Here is a 16243-nt window from a genome sequence, read left to right on the forward strand (position 1 = left end):
ATAAGATATTTTTATTGCAGATAAAAGCTTTGACATAGATGATGAAGATCTAGCCTTAAAAAAAATATATATGTATAGAGAAAAAACTACCCCAAATCCAAGCGATTCTGATGACCTTGAGTTGGATGTAAGTGCTTATAGTGTGAGAAAGCTGTATAAAATATAATCTGCACTAATTTGTATAAATATGTGTGTTACTTAATCTGTGTGAATTTGTAATAGTGATATGTTTTTAAATGTTTTTAAGGACCAAGATGCAGTCCTTGAGAGAGCACAACCCATGCAATCCATTTATAGTGAACCGGACGCGATGTGCCCTTGTTCATGCAAGCGTAATATAGTTGCAGTCGTTATAAGAAAAAAGTTAGAACAAGTTCCCGAAGAGAATTTACGGGCTTGTTTAGAAGATCTCGAAAATAAAATAGAAAAATATTATTAAATGTGTATCAAGATTATGTGTACTCTATCATAATTATAGCTTCAGTGTAAAAGTCAATCATATTTTGGTACATTCGTTAGTGAAATATCGTTATAAAATAAGGGTTATTCCACTAGTCAGAGTTACCACTAAGTTGTTACCAGTGGTAACTACAATGTTATTTTCCCATAGGCAATTACTGGAAAGATTATATCATAAGATTCATAAGTTTTGTTTTATTTTATACACATGTAAAGCATGACCAGAAATATATGACTACGCGCCATGTAGCGGAATTTCATTAAAACTATTTTCTTCATAGTCATCATACTATACTGAACTGTCACTCCATACATCAGAATAACAGCGCACTCCTGCCTGACAATAGTTATTTATATTTCTGGTCAGGCTTTAGTTTCTTAACCATACTTACCATATCCAACGCGATCAATGTTATTTTCACCAAATCTAATGGCAACAGCTGAGACTGTTTCCTCACCTTTAATTGATTGGCCTCAATGGCCACTGCGTAAGAGTCGTTAGAGGTGCACATTGACTTGCCTAATATCAAGGACGATAGATACCGGGACTGACAAAGCCCATACAAAAGTTTACCTCTGAAATGTCCCATACATTTCCGAGCGATTATTTCCGAAAAAATTAACAATATCAAAAAATGTTAGTAGTAAACCCCTATTCATTTTTTAATACCTATCCAACAATAGGTATATCACACGTCAGGGTTGAAATGAAAAAAAAATCTCTCCCCACTTTACGTGTAGGGGGCGGGCACCCTAATAATGTTCTCATGCAATGATTAGTTGGTTTCGATTTAGCTTAATATATTTTTTGTTCTTATTTATGGTGTCTGTATTTAGCTCTGCCGTGAAAAATATTTAAAGAAATAAGGAGGCCGTTTCATCATCGCCACCAGTACAAAACAAGGTCCCACGTAAGAAGAAAATAAACATCGACGACTTCGATACAGGCACAAGCTTCATGAATTTTAGGCTGTGTGGAAGTAGCAAGTCTTCAAACCTAGCTTATTAAATTGTCATTCTCTAAAACCATGCTTTAATTTTCTACAAATATTAACGCGAAACGAAACCCAGTACTCGCTGTCCCGATTATACATGACGTCGGCACATTATTGCCATATGAAAACGATTTGTAGCGACACTCTTCCAGGGTCAAATAAAAACTTGTCAGGCTTTAGTTACTAAAAAAATCCGGATTTAATCCGGAGATCGGATTTTGCCCTAAAAATAATCCGAAAATCCGGATTTTATATTATTGCAATCCCTAGGTATAACCCAATCCTTTCAGAAAATATTTACTTTATCACAAAATTATTTTAAACTTTCTTTTTGACATCGAAAAGGCTTTAGTTTTTTACATACCGAATAACTTTATTTCGGTATCATGATTCCTTTTAAGATAATTACATTATGTATAAGGTAAGGAATAATATTTAGAATACCTAAAATATGACAAATTTGCATTCTATTCAAATCAGTACGAGTATACTTCACGGAGTCCAAAACTATACGCAAATCAGAAGTCCAAAACTAGAAAAATATAGATAGAGACTATAGAGAGCGATTGCGGGCGCCGGTCGGCTCGAGCGCGAGTACTTGCGCCGCCGGCGTACGCGTCTGTGTGCGTGCGCCACGCGCTCACACAACTTTACTATACAGGGCCTCTCTGTGGGTTCCGCCCCCGTCAACGCGACGGCGATAAAGACCTAAAAATCTGAATTCGTGCTTGCCTCCTGTATCGTCTTAATCCTTTAATGATTCCGTTAACGTGAAACTTTAAGTAGACAGGTTTTATGAAGACAATTGGCCGGTGAGCCCTACAATTTTAAAATTTGCCGCCCTTTATACATGGTGTATATTCTATGCTGTTTCTTCCTATCCTAATAGTTTCAATATCAAGCATACACTATCACTGCACGTTCGCTGTTTATACGCCGAAAGTTGCAACTCAAGTAAATGAAGTAAACAAAACAAACAACCTACCTTCACCTTCATTGCCGGCCGCGGCCGGCCGGCTAACCAAAACAGAAATATACATGAACTTCGTGTGAAAAAGAGACAGCGAAAGGCGGCTCGTGCGTCGGCGAAAACGTTCGGCTCTGGCGCTCGCTACAGTCGCTATACCTACTCCCGCGCGGCTCGGAACGAAATAATATTGGTTTTAGGAACGCTAAAATTCTGTTCGTTCATTTAAACGTTACTGTAAGGAACTGTTCTTTGAGGGAACGAAATAAGAACCGAAACCGAAATTATTTTGTTCCCACTGAACAAAATTTATAATGAACCGTTCGTTTAGGGAACGATATAAGAACCGTAACCGAAATTATTTTGTTCCCATTGAACAAAATTTATAGGTAACGGTTTAAGAACGATATCAAATGGTATTTGGGAACGGGTTCCGATCCCTGTTTCAAACCAAGCAATAAACATGAAAGTCAAACAGATATGTGGGTAGCATTTCACATAACTGATGAGTAGCTAGAAACAAAGTAGTCTGCACCGCATCGTCTACTTTCAAAGAAAAAATAAAACGAGCGTAGAAAAGCATAAATAAGCGCATATGTATAAATAATTCATTGTTTCATAACAAAACCGGCGCGAGTTCATGTTCAAGATCAGCGGGAAGGAACAACACGAGCGAAGGGAGGGTGGGTCCCCGCATAATGAAGTAGGTATAGCCTACCCGGACAATCGATTCGCGAGTCCCGGCCGGCGTCCCGGCCTGCTCCGGGCTCCGGGCCCCGCTGCGGCCATCCATCCGCACGATCTATTCCAACTAGCAAAAACTCACCTTTTTACACTTCAGCAAGCTTCCACCAAAGAAATGCAGTCACGTAGATCGCGAGATCAAACCACTATGATTACACTGCGAAAAAATATCTAAGCGAGACGCGGCACAAACATCAATTAACCGGACACTTTTTTTAAATTATAAAGCTTATAGTATCTCTACTTTTATTAATACCGGTATATTGGGCCGGTAAGGTATTTTTATAAAACGATCCGACAAAGCGCTACCTCCACGGTCGTTCGCGGCGGACTGACAGAAATGAAGATGGCGCCGGCTGTGCGCCGGCATGATGCGAGTGAAGGCAGGCACGGATACTCCGTTACAAGCTACACCAATCACAGCTCAGTGCGCGCCCGGTTAACCAATGAGCGTAAAAAGTTCTCCTCAGCTATATTTCCCCGTGAAAGTTCAAATCAAAACAAGTTCATCTTCACTTGTGAATTGCGAGGTAAGTAATTAATTAATGTTGATGCGCATGTTAATTCAAAGATAATTAATGAAAAGTGATTCAATCTTCAAATGTCTCCATTAGGCTGGACTCGGCGCCGTTTATCAAATCTTGTTTTAACCACGTTTAATATACTTTACAAAGATCATTCTAATCTGCTTCGTGTATTTTTTTATTCTTGATATACCTAACTGTATTTGCGATACTTATTCCTATTGTGTTTACTTGTCTAATTCCATATTGTGACTTGTTATTCATGTAAGTATAATACATTTAAATTTTGCGTGATATAAAGAGATAAAACGTAGCCAATGTGCTCCAAATTCATAAAGTAGTTTCCGGTAGCGCAACAGTTTTTTAAATATTAAAATAAATTTCAATAAAATTCGACTTTCACTTCAGACATTAAAATAATATATTACTATGTAAATGCACTGCATTAAGATGTCACATAAAATTTATAAGATCTACGATGGTAAACGCAAGAAATAACAGTTAAAATGACTAATTAAGCTTGATCATGTTAGAGAGACTTATTTCATTTTTAGGGTTCCGTAGTCAACTAGGAACCCTTATAGTTTCGTTTCGCCATGTCTGTCTATCTGTCTGTCTGTCCGTCCGTCCGTCCGTCCGCGGATAATCTCAGTAACCGTTCGCACTAGAAAGCTGAAATTTGGTACCAATATACATATTGTATGGTATTTTATTGTATTGTATTGTAATGTACATGTATATCAATCACGCTGACAAAGTGCAAAAATAAAAAGTGGAAAAAGTGTTTTATTAAGGTACCCCCCCCCCCCCCTACACGTAAAGTGGGGGGGTGATTTTTTTTTCCATTGCAACCCTAACGTGTGTTATAAATATTATTGGATAGGTGTTCAGAAATGAATAGGGGTTTACTAAAATCAATTTTTTCTCAAACATGCAATGAAATATTGTCTTTACGTTCCTTAAAATGGGTTGGGAAGTATCGCTTTTTCGGCGCAACAACTCGAGAGGACTGTAAAGGGATTTCATATTATTTTTTAGGCCTAGGCCTGCAAAGTAACTTTTTTTTATAAAATATTGTCCCTTAGAGCATTTTTTTTATTTCATTGTATGTTTGAGAAAAGCACTATACATGCCTCGGCGTGAAAACGGATTCCCGGCCTCGTATCCCTATCCGGCCTCGCTCGCACGCTCGCTCGGCCGTATATACCCACTTGGCCGGAAATCCTCATTTTCCCGGCCTCTGATGTAATGTACTATTGATAATGCTCATATATATTTTCGCAAATAATCGCTCCTAAAGTAAAAAAAATGTGCCCCCCCCCCTCTAACTTTTGAACCATAAGTTTGAATAATGAAAAAATCACAAAAGTAGATCTTTATAAAAACTTTCTAGGAAAATTATTTTGAACTTGATAGGTTGAACAGTTTTTGAAAACTACACTGAGCGTGGCCCGACACGCTCTTGACCGGTTTTTTAAAGTGTTGGCTTACTTGGATGAGGCATCTAGCATATTATGTCATTTTAAAATTTAAAGCGATTAACGCCAAAGTAGGTATCTTATGCTACATACGTATGAGTGCAAACACCAGTCAAACTAAGACAACGACGACTAATGACTTCAATATCTATCATACATAATAGACTTAGTCTGTCCGTCTGTCCGCTTTCCATCCAACGGTACGAGCAATTTGTATTGTTGCGGTAATTTATTCGCTCCTTAGTGCCTCATTGACTTCTGGGAAAACTAGAAAATGTTAGCATAAGCACACATTGTTCTGAATCGTGGCGATTCAACGCCATCGCCATGGGGAGCCCGTTGGTAGTGTGCTTTCCATGGGTTTAATATGATTATTGCGTTGAATAAATAGGCAATGTATCTACATACCTTAGGCCCACTTGCACCAACCACTTAACTCAGGGTTAGTGGTCTATCATCTGCCAAATTCCATATAAAATAGTGGGTTAACCCTCAGGTTTAACCCTCCATTTTCGTTGGTCACTTGCCCTTAGCGATGGCAGTAGGCCTCTCTAAAGTCTAAAGGCACATGTACAAGGCGGGATAGATGGGAATATTGGGAATGTTTCAGTTTGTGGAAGTTCCTATTGTCCCCGCAATGAATGTGCCCGACAGGGACAAATGGAAACACACTATAATAGTAAATAGTGTACTATACAAATAAGCGAGGAAGCCCTGAAAGACCTGTCCTCACTTGGTGTACCCAACTGGCGTGAAGTGGCGCAGGATAGAGCAGAGTGGCGATCTCTTGTGTCGGAGGCCAAGATCCTTTTTAGGTCGCTGAGCCAGTGAAGTAAGTAAGTAAGTAAGTAAGTACTATCTGGTACTATACAAATATATACTTCTTCCTGAAACATGCGCGCTTTTTTTGCTACTTTCAAGAAAGTTTTCGGATATCGGAGGTCAGATATAAATTGAGTGGCTGTAAGAAATGTGCACAATTGTTAAAATATTGATGATGACGACGAATATCTACTATAAGTTCAGAATGCTTACGAACTGTACCAAAACTGTTTACTTAATACCAATTGACATTAAAAATAGTTAATTCAGCTTAGTTCGTTTCCACACATTATCCGATCCGATATCGGATGTTGGAAGATTTCAACGGAAAAAATCCAAGATGGCGCTTGTATAGAAATTATGGAATATCGGTCCTACATCCAATATCGGATCGGATAATGTGAAAATGCACTTAGTCGAAAGGTAGTAACTACTGTAACGCCGTGTCTTGCGTGGGCGACAGTCGCGCGACCGTCGCGCGACCGTCGCCGTCGCGTCTCATCGCATCGTCTACTTCCATATCGATAAGGTTTGATTTCGTATGCGTCGCAACGCCGTCGCGCGACCATCGCGCGACCGTCGCCCACGCAAGCCACGGCGTTATACGATAGAACTAACGTAGGCAATGCAAGTCGCGCATTTATACTGGCTCGTCTTTAGATTCGACTCTCCGCATTCTAGGCAAATGGAACACATACCTAGAAATACTCGGTACATGATAGGATGGTCATAGCGATGGTTCATGACTACGGTCCATTAACGGAGGATCGTCACGCTTTAGTGACAGCCCTAACATATCTTGATATCAGATCTTGACATTCTTGAAGCGAACGTCCGACAATATGACAAAATTTACAAATAGGGGTGTCATGCATGAGCATGAAACATGATATATTTTTAAATTCGTAAAACGGTACAAGTACAAAGTTACTTGTATCTTGCTCACGCGATATTTGTTTTATCACGGTATACGTCGCATGTCATTCTTCATCACACTATATATCAGTGTTGGGCAAAACGTAATTGAATTACAAATTACAAATTGCAATTACAGAAATGTAATTTTTAATTGAATTACGATTTTCACTAAATTATTAATTATTCATTTTGTAATTTTAATTGGTAATTCATTACTTTATGAAATTACAAATTACATTCACCTAGGAAAAATATTTTCATTGTCCTAATATACATAGCTTGCTACTAAGTATATTTTTTGTGGGTTTGTGTTTCAATATAATATTAGGTATTAAATTAGAAACATTTAAAAAAAAATAGTTCTTCGGATGTGAGTTATTAACTAATTTCAATTTTGATAGTTTGTTAGACGATAACTTGTCTCCGATATTTATGAAATTCGGGACGATTACAGCTGAGGTGCACTCAATAAAAAATATACAGACAATCTAAAATTGAAAAAAATGTACCTAAGTACTATTTTGAATTCCATATTAGTAATTTAAATTGTGTAGGTAATCTGTTTATTAAATAAATGTTTTAAACTACACTAATTGTTTTCCTAAACCATTCCAAGTGGGTAAATTGGGTATTTTTGTGTAATAATCAAATTTACATAACGTAATTTCGTAATTCAAATTACAAATGAATGTAATTTCAATTATAAATTACCAAGAAATTTCAATTACAGTTAATTCAATTACGAACGTAATTAATTACAAGTAATTGCAATTTATATAATTTAATTTGTAATTCAATTACAAAATAATTTAATTATGCCCAACACTGCTATATATGTATTACTCAATTAGGTAAGTACGTTAAAATTTTCATGATATGCATGAAAATTTTAACTATGCTTTTATGGAGTTAAGACCTAGGTACAAATCAGGAGGAGACCGAGGTAGGTAGTAGGTGTACCTAGTATACAATTTTGCTTCAACCCTGAATAGCCAAGTGCTACCACTCATATTAATTTAATAATAGACTAACTTTAGTCTTACACTTATACTTTACAGTACTTACGTACTTATAGTACTAATGTTAATAGTTTAAGCCGTTTAAGGGAACGGTCGAGTGGAGCAAAATTAATGGTTGTGCTTGGGCGGCGGCGGCGGTGCGGCTCATTGCTTCTGTCTTCAGCACGCACAGCGCACCTTTTTGCCAACTGTAAATTTTGTACCTATGTTATTTTTCACCGCGCCAAAAGGTATAAAGTTCTATTGAGGAACGTATAAAAGCCTAAGCGCCCATTAAGTTAAGATTCGACCGAGTCGTCAAACTCTTAGGTCTGTTGACAGAAACCGTGCCGTTTCTTATGTGTATGACACCCATGGATGGATTGCGCGCGTTCTACCTCAAAACACACTCAAAATACGGTATTGAAAATGAAAATGAAATAGTACTAGTGCGTAAAAAAGGAAGTTCGAAACGAGTGGCGATAAATTAAAACACGTCCGAAGGGAGTGTTTTAAATCGACACTCCCTTCGGTCGTGTTTTAATTTATCGCCACTCGTTTCAGACTTCCTTTTTTTCGCACTAGTATCGTAATGTACTATATTACCACTAGGATTATACATTTACTTCATGATTAACTTTTGTTATCAAAAAATTTTGATGATGATGTAAATTTTAAGTAGATTCCTTAATTTTAAGTTGGCTATCAATTGGCTATAAATAAAAACTGTCAAATAAACTATACATACCTACATATAGATATTCATACATATATATAGATACGTTCTACACCCACTACGGCGCGGCGCCACAGTAAAATAACAAAGGTGGAACACACCGAACACACTACCAACCTATCATTTAGGACTCTACTTTTTGAACTGCTTCTATTTCTATTGTAACAAAGTAAGATGTAAATTACATACCTAAGTACTAAAGTAAAACCCGTCCTCAAGCAACTCAGAACAAAAGCAGTAGCATGCCAGATCATCGAATCTATAATTAGCATCATTTGCATACCCAAGTCAAGTGCATATCTCGCGGCAATTATTCCCAGATATCTACGCAAGCCGAGCGAAAGGAGATGCGGCGATAGCAGGTAATTGTTTGATTGCAGTCATTTAACACTTGGATTGTGTTGCTAAATTGTTGTACATATTGGCTTTTCTGACTGCTGTGTATGTTTACATCGCATTACAGCATTCGCGCGTATACGTAAGATTCAACGTATGGCTCGCTCCTTTATCTCCTAGTCAAATAATGGACTAATTACATACAAACATACATACATCCTAGGACAGAATACCATGTAGTAACCGATATAATATGTTTGGACAGTACAGTGCAACGATACTCGTTTTGAATATTGTAGCAAGCAAGAGGAAAGCAAAATATGGTAAAGTACCTAAGGAAGTAACTGACCCCTTCCCCAGCTGCATCGAAATTTGTTTGCACATTACCTATTAATCTAACATACCATATGTACCGCAAAATCAAAAAAATACATTTTACAATTAAAATTAAATTAAATTACTTTACAGTCTAAAATGAGATAAGAGACGAAGGAGACATCTAATACCCAACCCACCTATGAAGCCTTGATGGCTATGCTAATATGACTATGATAGGTCCACCAGGTCTGTCTCCTGCAGATTGGTGTCCACATCTCTTTAAATTATTTTATTGATTTAAAACTTTTGGTGAAGGATCGTTCTAAGATCTGTTATTTGACTTCTTTCTAATATTTTAAGAAGCGGTGATCGTGTTTTATCCTCAGGGGCAGCGGAACCATGCACATGCAAAACTGCGAGTGCAGAACGTATCAACTCACCGTAACCACAGTAAATCAATCTTAATCAAGGATATGAAGGAAAACATCACATACAAATGTTAATCCTTTGAAAGTCTTTGGCATTAACCAATTAGTTATCTCCGCCTACCGTTAAAACCATGAAATGTGGCATTTTAATTTAATCTAACATCATTACCAGGCTAAGAAGAGCCTTGCCTGTTTTGTTACACCCGAAAATCTGGGTCTAGGTACGCTGGAAATTAAATTATAGGCCAAAGAAGAAGAGCGTGAAGCCGCGAGCGCAGTAAGTAGTGTATTTATAACAATTTTGGCTGCAAACGATTTAATTAAGAAATTTTATTGCGCTCTTTGAAATTTTAAGCATGCTTTCACTGCGTATGGAACCTTCACACATCCACCAACCGTGTAGGAAAATTTTGCCCATGGTTCTTGATTACATCAATGCTGCACGTAACTCAGCTGGTAGGGAAACAAAGAAGTTTAAGATACGAGTATTATCTAATACTTTATCCCATACCGGTACTTTTGGAGATAGATCAGAAGATTGAGTTTCACACGCTATTACACAAAACGAATTCTTAAGACATAGTCACTAGACTCACTAGAACACCGATATTTATAGACAGAGATTTATCTAGTGAGAATCTAATCAAAATACGTTTAAAAGCTCCGTTTCAAAACAACTCGAACCAAATAGCCCCAGTTATCAATAAATCTAATATTACAGTGATTTTCTCGATCGTTTATCGATCAACTGCACCAGCGCGTTGTTATCGCAGCAGATTGAATCTCTCGATCGAATCAGCGAAAGTTTCTACGTGATTGAATTGCTGTGAAACGGGCCAGGTAATATTTAACGGTCCTTTTAGAGTAAGAAGCACATAACATTCAGTGCGGGACTAAACGCGTTCAGAGCTATTTACACCGGCAATCTGTAAAGTGTGGTTCGCACTTCACACACGCAATAAGCCTATAAAGTTCGTGGATGTTCATAATTTATTAGGCTTTTTCAGTTCTGCTTTTATGGTTCAGAAATTAGGTTTCAAAAAGTTTTTAGTTAGAAAATGTCAAAACTTGAACATCGCATCATATACCTACTTCATATCATCTAATTTGATGTCAAGTGGAAGTAAGTGGAAGTAATCAGTAACTGATCCCATCTATCTTCGGGTACCAACTGAAAGTTGGCTCCAAAATTAGGCGAAGCAATATCAATTGAGTTCGTTTGATTATGGACGGGACTGTACTTCAACTTCGAAGTTTGAGCAATCTTTTTATTAAATGAGCATTGTCTTATATAGGTATTTTGTGGTTTGGTATTTTCGATATCATCATCGGTACAAAATCATGGAACACTTTAGACGAAAATTCTTAATTATGCTCCAAGCCAAAAATATGAGGCATGCAATTTACTATTACCTATTACTTACTACATACCTAGTCTACCTAGAGCAACTCGATCTTTAGATACCTTTCTTACTAGCATTCAAGAATCCGCATCTCAAGTCAGATTGCTCTAAATATCAACCAAATGAAAATCCGTTTCTCTTATGGAATCGTTTTTACAAACTCATAATTTCGTTTTATCTATAAATTAGGATTAGCTAGCATGAGCATTTTGCTCTACGACAGCAGAAAAACGCTAAGATAAAGAGAACCTTTTTGTTGAGGAAAATAAGCCAGAATTCTAAGACGTTGATTTAAAACTGTTTCACGTCTGAGTGATGTGTAACACTGTTTCTTGCAGAGCAGGCGCACCGAATGCGGGGAATTCGGAAAGCCGACATACTTGGGTGGCGTGCGCCGCGACGCATTATCATAATTGATGAAAGCAGCCTATCTATGTGGCGATTTAGTTTTGTGTAGTATGCGCCAAATGCAGTCTATTATTATTACTGTGAGTAGCAGCTGGCAGTCGATAATTAACAAAATTTTATAGCTGCTCTACTTTTTTTTAGGTAGTCGTTGTCGAGTATATTGGGGGGACAACTTACACAGATCAACCTAGCCCCAAACTAAGCAAAGCTTGTACCTACTATGGGTGGGGTTGTAGTATGATTACCTACATCCTAAAACAGTGCCGCACACCAGCTGTTGCTCACGACTTCATTCGCGTCGATTTATTTCTCGCTTTGGATGAATGAATTTAGAATTATATACCGATATCTACTTAATACTTAATTTTATCCCCATTCCCATACAATCCTTAGTCCCCTTTTTAACCCACTCAGAGGTCTAAATAGTGAAAAACGCTGAAATTACTATTCACTCCTATCCTAACACCTAACTCAAAATAAAAGCCGAACCTGAGGCAAACTTTAATCACCTTTTTAAACCACCTTAGTGGTGGAATTTCTCAAAATCTCTTCTTATTTATTGTACAGTTTATAAATGCAACCAAGTGTGCAAATTTCAACTCTAGCATTTGTAGTTTCGGCTCTGTAATGATTCAAACAGTGAGTCAGGACACTTGCAATTTTATATGTAGGTATAGATAGTGTAGTGATATAATGGTATTTCAAGAAAAGCGTTCATCATCTGTCACGAGCACTGCATTTGTCAACTTCAGTTGATGCATCACGTCACATCACGTAAAACAGCCATAAGTATGTTAATTTTTTTGACTTCAAGAGATTTGCGTGTCTCACTCTTTAGATATATTACACCGTGGCTTGCGTGGGCGACGGTCGCGCGATGGTCGCGCGACGGCGATGAGACGCATACGAAATCAAACCTTATCGATATGGAAGTAGACGATGCGATGAGACGCGACGGCGACGCAAGACACGGCGTTAGCGGTTGTTAGTCCACACGATCGCTGTCATCGCTGATCAGTTAGGACTGGTCAACATTGCCGGATTTTTGAGATGGAGAAGGGGCTCGCGATAAATTTAAAAATCATCTGATGTTCCAAGTGCCTAGAGGCCCTCAATCGCCAAATCGGGGCCTGCTGTTCAACATACCGATCTTCACCGGATGCTTTCAACAGAGATTTCGAGTTCAATTTTCAAAGCAACAAACAGTTTAGAATATGTACATATCGATGGCGAAGTGCCATGAACTCCTAAGTACGAAAACCTAAGTATTTGGGAGTTCGTGGTACTTCACCGTCGATATATTAAATATTGGTATGTAGGTAGTACAAACGTTGGTAGAATCATGGGGTATGTACCAATAAAGGGTCGTAGAATCATGGGGTCCTGCATGGCATCCATTGATCAGTCCGCGTTCGCTGGTGCCCCCAGGTGTATAGATCTAATACCGAACCGCTATTTGCTGTGAGAGTTCATTAATTTGCTTCGATAAGTTTCAATAAAATATTTATATTGTGTTTTTATATGGCGAATTAAGTAGCATTTTTAGACAGCTTCGGGCACGCACCAATCATCGTGCAAGTGTCTCATTTGTTAAACCATTTCCACGGATGTATAGTCAGTCAAGTTATCTGTAAACATAGTTCTGACGCACTTTTTCTTAAATGCCATCACAAAAGAACAATTATTGTCAATAAAATCTGAATTCTGCAAAAAAGGCGACGTACACCGGCGCGGCGGTTATTAATTGCACAAATACTTAATATTTATTAGGAATTTATTTCCCTGGCATATAACTATGGCAGCGTGTTTGTCAGCAGAATATAGCAATAAATTAACAAAATATAAAGGAGAAGAGATAAACTTCTCATGGAAAATTTGAATTTCATGTATTATCTACAGACACCAATACCCGACTGAGAGGGCACCACTTAACTACTCTGCATGTCAAACAACAACCCACATAGACACTTCTTTGCTAACAGAGTAGTCACGCCTTGGAACAAGCTACCAGAGGAAGTAGTCTCAGCACCCAACATCAACAGTTTTAAGAACAAATTAGACAAACATAATAATATGAGATAAACCTAGAAAAAGATACCAGGATACAGGCCATATCAGTTGTTGCCTGCCTGAATTATATCCATACTTCCATACTAATATTATAAATGCGAAAGTAACTCTGTCTGTCTGTCTGTCTGTCTGTCTGTCTGTCTGTTACGCTTTCCCGCTTAAACCACGCAACCGATTTTGATGAAATTTGGAACAGACAATCTTTAGACCCTGAGACAGAACATAGGCTACTTTTTATTTCGAAAAAAAGGGATGAAGGGGTTGAAAAAGAGGTTGAAAGTTTGTATGGGATTTCTTAATTTTAAATGATAAAACCATGAAACTTTATATTTTAGCACTTGATAAGAAATCATTAAACATATATTTAAAGTCACATACAGGTCGAACGCGATTAATTAACATTATTTTTACCTTTAAAATAAACATGGTGGGAAATAAACATTAACTAAAAGCGGGTAGATTATATTTATTTGTCTACCCCGAACATTTATATAAATTAAGTACCTGGGCGACCGAGCTTCGCTCGGTGTTCTATTTTATTATACTTCTTGTGTTTTTTACATGACAGACTTACCACTTCCAAACAAATTTGTATGAAAAAATCAACAGTAAATCACTTAAATAAACAAATAATTGATACACTATAGTTGTATAGGTACTTTATTTTACTTTAAACATAATTATCTGACAGTTTACACAATCAACATAACGCATAATAGCACTTCTGTTTGAAGTATTGAGTTTTAAAATAAATAATACTGAGATAACGGAAGAAGCTTAAAATTCGTAATAATAATTAAAACACTTAATGAATACGTAAGTTTTATCACCCGAGAATCATAAGACATAGAGTATATTGAATAGTATCAGGGGCGGCTCACTCCGCGATCCTTTCACCGCGCTACAAGTACATGCCGGCGGCCGCGAGTTCGCGGCCCATTCAGTGACGACGACTTTCGCGCGGCGCAATAGAATTCAATGTCGTCTGCACGCGTGCGGTCCGTTTGTTAATGTAGGTAATAATTTAGAATGGCGGCGTTTTGTGAACTTCAAAGGAGTGAGCCTTCTGTACTTGTACTATTATATATTCTGTGATAGTATGGTATAGAGTTATCAGTCAAGATTTTCGAATGAAGCGCCATCTATTATTAAGTTACGACAACTTTTCATGTGACTTTCCATGCCTAAAGGATTTAAGAACATAAAGTATAAAGCATGTGGACCTCCTAGTGAGTATTATATTCTTTGATGTGGACCCTCTTAAACGTGGAACGCCACATATTTATGGCAAGATTTCTAAATGGGTCCTTCATCTACCAGTCACATTAATTAATAAATATATGAACGCTAACTTATTTGCCAATAAAACAGGACATTAACAAAATTTACAATTTAATACATGTAATTGGCCATAGAATGTCGTTCGCTAGTTTGCGGGTGGTACAGCGACATCTAGCGAAAATTTTGGACATCAAAAAATACTTATACATTTTACGATAACAATCATTACCCAGTTTGCGGGGGTAACAGTGACATCTAGCGAACAATTTGCACTACGGCATAAAATTGTTTTTCACGCCCTCTATCGTTAATTTTCCTAAACATATACAAAGTACATCGGATTTACTATTTCCTTTGACTGAAAACACCGTGTCATAAGATTCATAAGTTAGTCAATGTTTGTTGTTTCGTATCCTTGACCTGTGTCGCCATCTAGTTTTATCATAAATAGTACTTACATCGAGCGAAAGAATTCTGTCTTAACAACTCAACTACTCCACACGAGATGGCGCGCGTTTTGCCACGAAAGCTCAAATAGAGATGGCGGTATGTGCCTATTATTTCCGGATAATTCTAGAATGTAATAGCACATCTGTTTGAAGTATTGAGTTTTAAAATAGTACTGAGATAATACAAGAAGCTTAAAATTCGTAATAATAATTAAAACACTTAATGAATACGTAAGTGTTTTCACCCGCGAATCATAAAATTCATAAGTTAGTCAATGTTTGTTATTTTGTATCCTTGACCTGTGTCGCCATCTAGTTTTCTCATAAATAGTACTTACATCGACCGAAAGAATTCTGTCTTAACAATACAACTACTCCACACGAGATGGAGCGCGTTACACCACAAAAGCTCAAATAGTGAATTTTTCTATTCGTGTTAAGTATTCTTTTCATTAATATAAAAAGACTTGAAAATATTATAACACCTCGCCCGCGAATTATAAGTTACCTAATGTTTGTTGTTTCGTATGCGACGCCTTGATCTGTGTCGCCATCTAGTCTTTATAATAAATAGTACTTACATCGACCGAAATAATTCTGTCTTAACAATACATCTACTGCACACGAGATGGCGCGCGAAGAAAAACGCATGAAAACTCGAAAATTCGCGTTTTCCGAGACCTAAGGATAAGTTAGATCGATTTTTCACCTCCGAAAACCCCCACATAACAAATTTCAGCGAAATCGTTAGAGCGGTTTCCGAGATCGTCGGTATGTATAAATAAATAAATAAATAAATAAATAAATAAATAAATAAATATACAAGAATTGCTCGTTTAAAAGTATAAGATATCGGGTAGTTTTGTGTTGTTTACATCTCCGGTGACATTTTGCTGGGACGTCAGTCTT

At 37.4% G+C, this 16243-nt stretch overlaps 1 protein-coding gene across 1 annotated transcript in view; it reads right to left on the reverse strand.

Moving 5' to 3' along the window:
- Positions 1 to 3505, reverse strand: part of LOC125233073 (protein singed) — a 124798-nt gene extending 121293 nt beyond the window's left edge. Inside the window, exon 1 of the mRNA XM_048138934.1 lies at positions 3248 to 3505. The gene's annotated coding sequence lies outside the window, so the exon portion shown is untranslated. The remainder of the gene's footprint in view (positions 1 to 3247) is intronic.
- Between the last annotated feature and the right edge of the window lie 12738 nt (positions 3506 to 16243).

The sequence above is a fragment of the Leguminivora glycinivorella genome, chromosome 14, assembly GCF_023078275.1.
Source record: "Leguminivora glycinivorella isolate SPB_JAAS2020 chromosome 14, LegGlyc_1.1, whole genome shotgun sequence".
Taxonomy (NCBI): Eukaryota; Metazoa; Arthropoda; class Insecta; order Lepidoptera; family Tortricidae; genus Leguminivora; species Leguminivora glycinivorella.